This window comes from Mus caroli, chromosome 4 (genome assembly GCF_900094665.2).
Source record: "Mus caroli chromosome 4, CAROLI_EIJ_v1.1, whole genome shotgun sequence".
NCBI lineage: Eukaryota > Metazoa > Chordata > Mammalia > Rodentia > Muridae > Mus > Mus caroli.
In genome coordinates, this window is record NC_034573.1 from 14709778 (window position 1) to 14720549 (window position 10772).

At 38.2% G+C, this 10772-nt stretch overlaps 1 protein-coding gene and 1 pseudogene across 1 annotated transcript in view; one reads left to right on the plus strand and one right to left on the minus strand.

Moving 5' to 3' along the window:
- The window catches only part of Cngb3 (cyclic nucleotide gated channel beta 3), a 197621-nt gene that overhangs the window by 41286 nt on the left and 145563 nt on the right, over window positions 1–10772 (plus strand). The window lies entirely within an intron of this gene.
- Window positions 9196–9888, minus strand: LOC110293730 (annotated as a pseudogene).

Sequence of the window (10772 nt, forward strand, 5' to 3'; positions counted from 1 at the left end):
GTTGTGGGTAGCTGGCGAGTGTCAGACGACCCTGCGCCCTAGCTACCCCGGTGCTGGTCAGACCGGAAGCAGGCTTTTTCTTTTACAGCTCTCTTCCCCAGCAGCTTCTTCTTAGGGCAAGGGCTAAAGTACTCCTATTACAACAGCTTCTCTTACTCTACTTCTACTCATGGCAAGGGCTAAAACTACTCTCCTCACTACTCAAGCCAACTCACCTCCTTGTAGCCCCACCCCACCTCATCCAATCAGAACACGCTCCAGGCATGAGCTCAGGTCGTTCACAGATAAGCTAACTGGTCCCGATCTCAAGGAACAGTCCAGCCTGGCTGGCAGCCCACGCCTGCAGCCTCATTGTGCATGCTCAGACAAGGCAGTAAACAAGTGGGTTTCATGGGGCCTGTGGCGGCACCCACTACCCGCACAAAACCAATCTTAATTTTTTTTTTCTTGGATCTCCCAAACCTTTGCTTTGTATGAAATTTCCTATCTCAGTATAAGACATCTTTACTCAGCATTTGGTCAGGAAAAAATTTTATAATATTCTTTCTCTCATACTCTATAATCAAGCTATGTTATTTCTTTGGGATAGATCCATAATTTATCATATGCTACTTAGCTTTATCACTGCTATTACTGTGGCCTATCCTCTGCCACACAGCCATTGCTGTAACCTAGTAACTGGTCTAGCTTTCACTTTTCACCCTCGTATGACCTATGGATAGACCTGTCAGAGTGAAAAATCTATAAATCAACCTTTTTCTCTCCAGATTCTCCACTGGCCTCTCATCTCATGCTGAGTTGAAGCTGAAGTTTTTATGATGTCCCCCAGAGATCCATATCAGCTGCCCATCAGATCTCAACCTTTACTGTTTCTATGACCTAAGTTCCTTTCTCTCCTCCCCTCTCCCTCTGACCCAGTCACATTCCTACAGTCTTCCTGGGATGTCTTGCTTCTTTCAACGTCTTTCAAATGTCACCTTGTTGGAAGAACATCCTCTGACCGCTGTGTGAAAAATAAACAGCTGTAGCTCATTCTCACCTTCTTTCTTCTGACCTGTTTTTCATCATAGAATTTGTAATCACCTATGGTCTGTGTTTCTGTAAATGTGGACATCATCTTTCTCCCTCCACTAGAAAGTAAAGTTTTGGAGAGTGAGATACTGTTATGTTTATTTTTATATTCTTAGTTCCATGACTATGATAAGTAAATGCTAAATGAATACATGGATGAATGAATGAAATCCCCAAATTGTATAATTTTAGAGGGAAGATAACGTTTTCTATAAATCTGTGACTATTCTTAACTCATTCAAGTTAAGATATCATCATATTAATTTCCCTTAAATAACTTTGTGCATACCCATGAATACAATATGATCAAGCTGTGTGTCTGTTTTAATAAGATTTTGATCACAAATATCACTAAATGTTTCCTAGTAGACCCCATCAAATTCACAGTTTAATGTACTTCTAAGCTATTTAGGGTTAAGAGCCAAGTTGGACCCTTGTGTTTTAACTAACTGCTCAAGAACAAAAAGAATATATGTGTTTGATTTCCTCTCTGCTTGGCTTCAGCTATGGGTACTTTAATGACTCAGGTGACAGCCAGGTTTGGAGACTGCTCTGTAATCATTGTTGATCACACTAGGTGTTCTCCTCCAAAATCTAGGACATGATTTAGAACTGGAATGAAAGGAAAGCAATGGTTAAGGCATCATTACACACCACAGAGACACTGGCTGGTGCGATACAGTGAGCCTTCTATTCAGGGCAAAGCTAATTGAAGAAAGAATTTGCTTCCCCCAGGATTAAGATACAAGTGTGGCCACATGAAAGCCTTCTGTAGGCTGCTGTACTTCTGCCTACTTGGAAGCTCAATGCTATGTTTTTTCTCACACTAACTAGCAAGGCCTTTACTCATATGCTTTGAAAATTAGAAGCAGAGGGTATTTGTTAAAGTAATGAATGTTTTGTCTGAGACATGCTAAGATGTGTTTTGAAAGAAACTAAAAAAGTAACATATAGTTTATGGAGACTTAAATAGATCTTATAATCTGGTGAGAAGGACTGTGCATCGCGTCCACCACCTTAGAAAATACAATCTTTATTCAAGCATTAATATTTTCTGCTTAGATCGGATTTTTTTACTTCAGCAGACTAAGAAAATGTACTTCACTTCCTATATTGAAGGATAATATTCACTGAAGAATATAAATCATAATATGAAATAATTATATTCTGCTTATCAAGAAGTAATGTCTAAAACACCTACAGTGAAGTTACCATACTTAACTCACGACCAATGTGAGGTACCAATAATAAATAAATAAATAAATAAATAAATAAATAAATAAATAAATAAATAAATAAATTTTGGAAGGTACTGAACTAACAATCCTTATAATCTCCAACCTGGTAAAAACCTAAACAGATAAACAATATCAGCAACCAGCATTGTCTCTCTTTGTTTGTCTACTCAGTGTCAGATTCTGCACTACTTACGAGTCCTGAGTCTCACCAGGACCCAAAGCATTTGGATGAACTTCCTGTGTTGGAACAGACCCAAATTTAGCATACCTAAGGAGTACCAACTTCCTGCTCACCAGGCCTGACAGTGAAGCATCTGCAGTGCCAGTCAGGAAGGAAGGGACTGCTCTCTAGCCCCCATCTTCCTGTCAGCTCTATCTAGCCTTGAAATCTACCCTGCCCTGGGTATTTCCCCTTTAAGGAAAAAAAAAAAACCTGTATGCAATCTCTCTTCTGCTTGCAGCCAGAGGTTTTCTACTTTAGAGGGTTTACATGATTAGCTTGAACCCAGGCAGATAATCCAGGATAATCCCTCCATTTGGAACACTGTGGCCCACAGGTAATTTTCGCTGTGTATTCACAGACTGCATGGGTGAAAATGTGAACTTTGGTCCTGGGGAACATCAGGCCAGTATCTTCATTTTCCTCATACCCCAGAGTTATTTGTTGTTAATAGTTTAGTCTTCTGACCATATTATAGTGTGGGCTGGTAAGCACTGAGAAAGACTGAACACAAAACTTAAAACAGTGAAAACTTTCCCAGACTGTAGGTTTAATTAGCCAAATGGAAAGGCTGCCTCCCTGCTAACAGAAATACATAGGAGAATTCTACTCACTGTGAAATATTGGCAAAGGACTTGAACAGATAATTAGAAATCCGAGACAATGTGGTTCTTCCAAGGCAGTTTTGGGAAATCATAGGGAACAGCTTATTGTCTGTGGACAGCTTTTAAATGCTTGGATGTGAGCTAGTTTATACTGATTTCAAGTCCAATATTTATGCCCAATCTGTTTCTTAAGTGACATTTCCCGTCCCCCATTCCTAAATCTCCTAAATGAAAGAAACACACTAGCATTTCTCCAGTGTGTGCATACAGATGATGCTCTTAAAAAATAGTAACAAGAGGGTGGTCTTTGAAAGTCACTAATTCTTTGAAACACCTGTATTTATTTGTCTTCTCATTTATACATGTTACAAGAGACAGATGCCAAGGTAGGTCTGCAAAAGTCAGCTTGGATTATAATTTTCTTAGGATCTCTACTGCACATGAAGACCTATAGAATCAACGTCTGAGAAACTGAAGCATTTCATGCTACCGTGCCACACATAGAGTTCCTGGTCTCACCAAGCTTTCCTTTCCTGGAAAAATCAACAGAGAAAATTCCAGGTCAAGGATGTATCTCCCAGGAAGAAAGTCCTTCAGAGCCTGGCTTCGAAAAATGTCAAAGTCCACAAGGCTTTTCTGAATATGGACCCTCGTAAGGCAGAGCTTCGCTCCCAGGAATCCACATGAGATCCTGTCCCTGGGATGCCTCTGTCCCTTTTCCTCTCCATTGACACTTGGAATAGCTCAGTTTTCTTTGCAGATCATTGTTCACCATCCCTAATTAACACTGTAGGAAAATGCAGCCCACAGATTGCCTTCCATCCTTTTTGTCCCTTTAATGAGTGTAATTTTTTAAATAATTTGCTGTAAACTTGACTGCTTAGAAGCAATAAAATTGGATGCTATTCAGCCATAGTACTGGCCTAGTTTTTGATCACTAGTTTGTATAATTCTACATAAATTCTAGACATCACAATTATCCGTCCTGGTACACTTAATGACTACTTGTTTCATTATGTTGAGATTGAACTAACAGTGCAGGGAGCCACTGGCTGTCAAGATGCCAGCCTATTGGCTCCTGTCTTCTCATGAATGCCTGGGGCATATTTTTTGAGTGAGGGTCTAAGTGTCAATAATTAACATACATTAGGATAACTGAGTTTTAAAGAGAGAAATGCAGACCACCGGAGACCCTGGCCTGTCCTTTCCATGACTCTCCTGTTTTCCACTCTTTCATGTAAACACAATATAATAAATCCATGAAGCACATTTTCCCAAAAGAAGCAATACAATTTTTAAGTTATCCTATTTATTGTTTCTACTGGGGTAATTTTGCTCATGTACACTATCATAGAAAGTTTGAAAACATCACAAAATAAAAGTTTAAAAAAATGGCTCATAATCCGGACAATTCTCATTCTTTACTGAAATATACAAATAAGTTCACACCACAAGAACCAAACAAGGCTTAACTTGCTTGTAGTACGCTCTGGCAGCATTCAACCATCCGCCCAGCGCTGCTCCCTCTACACAGGGGGCTCCTGAACCAAAGCGTGGATTAATCTAAGAACCAGGCACAGAAGAAATCAGTCACAACAAAGCTGGAATTTGGCTCAGAACCACCTCTGAAAAGTCTAGCGTCTGTAAAATGCGCTTTTACTGCCCTCTAGCGTTCCTCTTCTAGATTCCCTTGCGAAACCGGAAAAGCTGGAGATCAAAGGGAGAGAATGATTACAATAGAAATAATTCTCTGATCTCAGAGAATTCCTATTCAGGAAAAAATAAAATAAAATATAACCCGAAGCTGTTAATTTCTTGTTCTCCTCCCCAACTCCAAATTTCTTGATTAACAGAGCATTGTCTTTATTTCTCTCTGACGGTGCGGTGCTTTTATCTGAAAGAGAAATGGTTACTGTGATGAACCTATGAATAAACAGTTACAGGTTTGCTGTACGTAGTTGGGGTTGTGAAACTGGTTACTCTTATGTGAAATAAAAATATCATAAATAAAAGGAGAACAAACTTGTTAAAGAAGGACAAAGATGACAACATATCACAAATTATAAGAAAGATTATTCAAAGGAAGACAAAAGGCTCAGTGGTGTAGCATCTGCCCCGAGATTTTACCTTCTTCCCTCATACAGAAGAGTCAAAAGGATCTCAGGAGCTAAAAGTAAAATTAGCTTGGCTATATTCAAATTAAAATGAATTTTCATCAAATCCTCGAAGTTTTGAAGCCCAAATAAATGACAAGAATTTATGTGAATAATTAGCTTATCTCAAAACAATAATGTTTTAACAGCTACGTGACACATAAAAGACATGTGAGTAGATGAAAACAGAAGATGGCTTCAAAAGCATCAGTTAGAAGATGAGAACAAGCAGATGTGCTCACGTTGGCCTCACAGTAACTGAAGATGCTCACCAATATTACTCCATGGTTTGGACTGCTCACATTAGCAGAAATATTTTAAAAGTGCTGAAAAAAAGAAGGTATAAAATCAACTTTTGCATATCTTAATGGTTATTCTTTTTTTAAAAAAATCAGATGACAACAATTTTTTTAGAAATATCTATACCCTGAAATAGACCATGTTTTTGTACGTAATAGCCTAAAAGAATATTCTGAAATGTATAGTGTTCATTGTCAAAGGTGTTTTAAGTGCAGATACTAGAACAATGTAACATAGCTTCAAGTAGAAATACACACACACACACACACACACACACTGGGGACTAGGTCTCAGATAGGAGAATTATTGATCCTCTCAACCTTCCTTAAAAATAGCTTCTTCCTAAACTCCATAAAAGAGAAAAGAGGAAGGAAACATTTTTTGGAATGACACTGACTTTTTCTTTTATTGAAAATATTTTTTCACACAGATGTCCTGATAATAATTTCCACTTCCTCTCCTACGCAAATCCATAACCTTGGTTACAAAACAAACAGGTATATATAAATAATATTAAAATAAGGTAAAGTAAAAACAGGCAAATTGGAATAGAAAAAAACAAACAAGCAGAAGAAAAGTGCCAAAGAAAAGCATAAGAAACACATGTGGATACACACAGAAACACACACACACACATTATCACACACAGAAATCCAATTAAAACACAGACCAAAAACCATAACATATAAGCAAAAGCCCTATAAGGTAAAAAAATGAAAGGAGGGACTGAAGGGAAATGGGAGAAAGGAGAGAGAGAGGAAGAGAGGGAAGGAAGGAAGAAAAGAAAGAAGGAAGGAAGGAAGGAAGGAAGGAAGGAAGGAAGGAAGGAAGGAAGGAAGGAAGGAAGNGGAAGGAAGGAAGGAAGGAAGGAAGGAAGGAAGGAAGGAAGGAAGGAAGGAAGGAAGGAAGGATTGGTCTGTGATTTTCTTTGTTAGGCTTTTTGGTGGTTTAGGTGTCAGGGGACTTGCTTCCTCATAAATAGAACTGGGCAATGTTTCTCCTGTTTTTACTTTGTGGACTAATTTAAGGCGTATTGACAATAAGTCTTCTTTGAAAGTCTGATATAATTCTGAGTTAAAGCCATCTCCCAATCTGTTCTTGCTTGCTTGCTTGCTTGCTTTTACATTTATTTCTTGCTGGTTTGTTTTTTGGTTTGTTGTTGTTGTTGTTTGAGGGGGTGGTGAAGAATTTTAATTACTGCTTCTATTTCATTAGGGGTTATAGGTTTAAGTTGCTTATATGATTTTAACTTAACTTAGGTGGATGGTATATATCCAGAAAATTATCTCTCTCTCTCTCTTTTTTTTTTTTTTGGTCTGTTTGTTTCTTTTGTTTTGTTTTATTAGATATTTTCTTTATTTACATTTCAAATGTTATCCCCGTTCCTGGTTTCCCCTCCAAAAATCCCCTCCCCTATCCCCTCCCCCTGCCCCCTGCTCACCAATCCACCCACTCCTGCTTTCTGGCCCTAGCATTCCTCTACACTGAGAACTTGACCTAGAGCTGAACCCAAGCTTCACCCAAGTGCCAGGAAGTACATCATGGTTTGTCCTTGGCCATACCCTAGCTACTTATTAGCAACAGCCAATCAAAGATTAGTCTGATCATTTCAGATGTACTTACAGACCATTTATAATGGTTCATGGTTTTGCTTCAGAGCCCTCACCTATCAGCTTACAATAGTCACACAATTAGACGCTTGACAGGATGAAATCCCTCCTTAATTGCCATTTCCTATAAAGCTTTGTCCTGCTAAGAGCTCCACCCTCCTGTCCTGCTGCATCACTGATGTGGTGTGGCACAAGCTCTAGCTTGGAAATAAAATACCATAGTGCTATTACATCCACACTGGAGTCAGCTCCTGGGTGGTCATTTGGGGTTAATGAACACTTCCTGGCACAACAGCTAATGAGATGGCTGTGCTGAGGAAACTTCTCCTAACAATCCACATTTTAAGATTTTCCAATTTGGTGGAGTAGAAGTTTTTAAAGTATGCTTTTATGATTCTCTAGATTTCCTTGGCATCCGTTTTTATGTCCCCCATTTTCATCTCTAATTTTGTTGATTTGGATTTTCTCTCTCTGCCTTTTAGTTAAATTGGATAAGGGTTGGTCAAAGTACCAACTCTGTTTCATTGATTCTTTGTATTTTTTTTTCTATTTCATCCCTGAGTTTAATTATTTCTTTTCATCTCCTCTTTTTGGGGGTTACTTTTTCTTTTGTTCTAGAGGTTTCAGGTGTACCATTAAGTTACTAATATGAGATGTCTCCAATATTGTTATGTGGACACTCACAGCTGTGAGCTTGCCTCTCAGAAGCCCCTACACTGTAGTCCATAAGTTTAGGTCTGCTGCGTTTCCATTTCATTCAATACAACATTTTCAATGTCTCTCTTCATTTCCATCTTGACCCATTTTTCATTCAGTTGTGTGTTGTTCAACTTCCCCAAATTTGTAAACTGTCTTTGGTTTCTGTTGTTATTGACATCCAGCCTTAATCCATTGCGGTCTAAAAGGAAGCTGGGTGTTATTTAAATTTTCTTGTATTTGTTGAGACTTGTTTAGTGTCAATTATAGTCAATTTTGTATATAGTCAATTTTGGAGAAAGTTCTATGTGCTCTGAGAAGAAGATATATTCCTTTGTATCTGGGTGAAATGTTCTCTAAATATCTATTAGTTCCATTTGGTTTGTGGTGCCATTTAGTGCTAGAATTTCTTAGTTTAATTTTTGTCTGGATGTTCTATCTATTGGCAAGAATAGGGTATTAAAGTCAGCCATTATTATTGTGTAAGGGTCAATGTATAATTTTGTAATGTTACTTGTATGAACACTTACATCCTTTTGCTTGGTGCATAGATATTTAGATTTGTCATATCCTCTTGGTAGAATTTTTTCTTTTTTTTTCTTTTTTTTTAACCTTGCAGAAAATTTAATTTGTTTAGTATTAACATCACACAGGCTATTGTTACATAAACATTATGAAAACTATCTAAACTACTTTAATAAATAACTGCACAATCTCCTCAAGCAGTTGTGGGCCAACTTTTAAACATACATCATTTTAACATAAACCACCTTGTTGCTAGTTAGTTTTATAACAATTTTATGCTAATCTGTACAATGATGAGAATATTGACAACTAATGAAATATAAAAGGCTTTACTGTATAATTAGATTCTGAAGTCACAGCAGTTTCTATAATGTAAAATCCCTTAGGTATTATCATTGACTAAAAAAGAGATAGGATCTATTTTTAGACTGTTTAAATCATGATTTATTTAGATTCACTTTTACATAAATGAGTTTCTGATTCTGCCAGTTTTTTTGTAATACATGCCTGATAGTGATGCTGTCAGTACACTCTGGGACAGCGAGGTCTTCCTGAGACAGCTGAAGGTAAAAGGAAGGCTGCAGCGCACTTCGAGCTGGCTAGTTAGGAGTTAGTCACAAAAGGCTGGGTCTATTGCAGACACCTTATCACAGGTTTAGGTCAAGCCCTTTCTCCCAATCTTTAGGTCCTAGGCAGCCCCTCATCCCACACACTCATGCACTTGGCTATTTCTCCGTTTGTGTTAGCTATGAGATTATCAAATTTTTAGACTTAGCGCACCACACTTGACTAGTCACCAGCTGCCCAGAAGCACTCTTTGTTTCTTTTCCAAGATGAGGTTGATTCTTCATATATTTCCTTTTTCCATATGGGCACCTTGGCTTTTAAAGAATCAATGGCGTATCTCACGGCTTCGAGGGATGTGGCTCTGTGAGCTGAAGACACAGCAATAACTGTGCTTGCTTCTGACACTGGAACCAAACCAAGCCGATGGAATTACTCTATGTGTCTCACGGGCCATTTCTGTCTAATGTCATTACAAATTTTTCTGATTTCATTTTCTGCCATCGGTACATACGCTTCATATTCTAAGCTAATGACTTTCTTGCCTTCAAAGTTATTTCTTGTAGTCCCTACAAAGAGAGACACTGCACCACATAGAGGGGACACCACCAACTGTGACACTTCACCCACAGAGAGCTTCTCGGCAGTGAACTGTATTTTAGTGAATGTTTAGGTTCCTCCTGAACATCGTCCACATCTTTCCCAGACGGCTCAGATGCACTATCCTCCACTGATTGGCGGGATGATGGCAACCTCGTCTCGGGGTTGAAGCAGGAGTTCCTGATCTCCAAGCTCGACATACTCTTGACGAACAGCAAATATCACCTGGTTTCTAACATCAGCCAACCTGGCACCTAGGAACCATCCCGATACACACCACGGAGCCAGTTCTCCAACCCCCAGAGGCGCCGGTCGAATTTTTTCGTTTGATGAGTATACAGTTTCCTTATCTGTCTCTTCATCTATTTTGTTAGCTACTAAAATGTCTACACCAGTTTGCTTCTTGGGTACATTTACTTGGAATATCTGTTTCTAGGCTGTTACTGTAAGGTGATGTCTGTTCTTGATATTAAGGTATGTTTCTAGGATGCAGCAGAAAAATGGATTTTTTTCATATGCAATTTCATTGTCGGAGTCCTTTTGGGGAGATTGAGATGACTTATTGATAGAGTTATTAATAAATAGTATTTTGATATCCCTTATTTTGTTGTGATGGTATGATTTTTTTTTTTTGATTTGCAGATCATAAGGGTTTTTGGGTTCTGTTTTGGTTTTCCATGTGTTTTGTTGAGTGTGGTTAACCACTCTGGTTAAAGTTATCCTTCTATCCTGTTATGTAGATTTGCATTTGTAAATAGATACTACTTAAATTTTGTTTTATCATGATGTCTCTCTCTATTATGATTTTTGCTAGAAATAGTGTCCAGGGCAGGCATCTGTGACCTTTCAGAATTTCTAAAACATTCATCCAAAGTCTTGTGGCTCTTAGAGTCTCCAATGAAAAATCATATGCTATTATTTTAACACGTCTGCCTTTATATGTTACTTGTTCTTTTCCCTTGCAGCTTTTCATAATATGTTTGTTCTGTATGTTCAGTGTTTTGATTGTTATGCATCAAGGGGACATTCTTTTTGCTCCAGTCTATTTAATGTCTATCTGCTGCCTGTATCTTGATGAGCATGTCCTTCTTTATTTTTTTTTAATTTTTAATATTTTTTATTACATATTTTCCTCAATTACATTTCCAATGCTATCCCAAAAGTCCCCCATAGCGCCCCCCACTTCCCTA